Here is a 371-nt window from a genome sequence, read left to right as displayed (position 1 = left end):
GTGCGCGGCGGGGAGCGACCTCCGCCCCGCCCCCGGCAGGTGTCTGCGCCCGCCCGGGGGCGTGCGGGACCCCGTCTGTCACACACAGCGACAGCCGCCTCCCCGCCTCACACACGCGCACTCCACCGGCTCAGACATCCACACCCTCACACACGCAGTGCCCTGCACTCAGACCCCCCCCCACACACACACTCTACCACACTCAGACACCCTCACACACACACAGACACACGCACCCACACACACACTGCCCCACATTCGGACACCGACACACATGCACCCATACACACACTGCCCCACACTCAGACACCCACACGCTCACACACACACATATATTCCACCCCACTGCACTCACAGACACCCCCCATACA

General features: G+C 65.2%; 1 protein-coding gene across 1 annotated transcript in view; it reads right to left on the bottom strand.

Annotated features, from left to right (window-relative positions):
- Window positions 1–371, bottom strand: part of GCNT2 (glucosaminyl (N-acetyl) transferase 2, I-branching enzyme (I blood group)) — a 34,061-nt gene that overhangs the window by 9,769 nt on the left and 23,921 nt on the right. The gene's annotated exons all lie outside the window — the stretch shown is intronic.

This window comes from Gavialis gangeticus, unplaced genomic scaffold, assembly GCF_001723915.1.
Source record: "Gavialis gangeticus isolate Ggan-Ray unplaced genomic scaffold, GavGan_comp1, whole genome shotgun sequence".
NCBI lineage: Eukaryota > Metazoa > Chordata > Crocodylia > Gavialidae > Gavialis > Gavialis gangeticus.
Note: the sequence above shows the minus strand (reverse complement) of the source record. Positions and strands in the feature narration are given on the sequence as shown.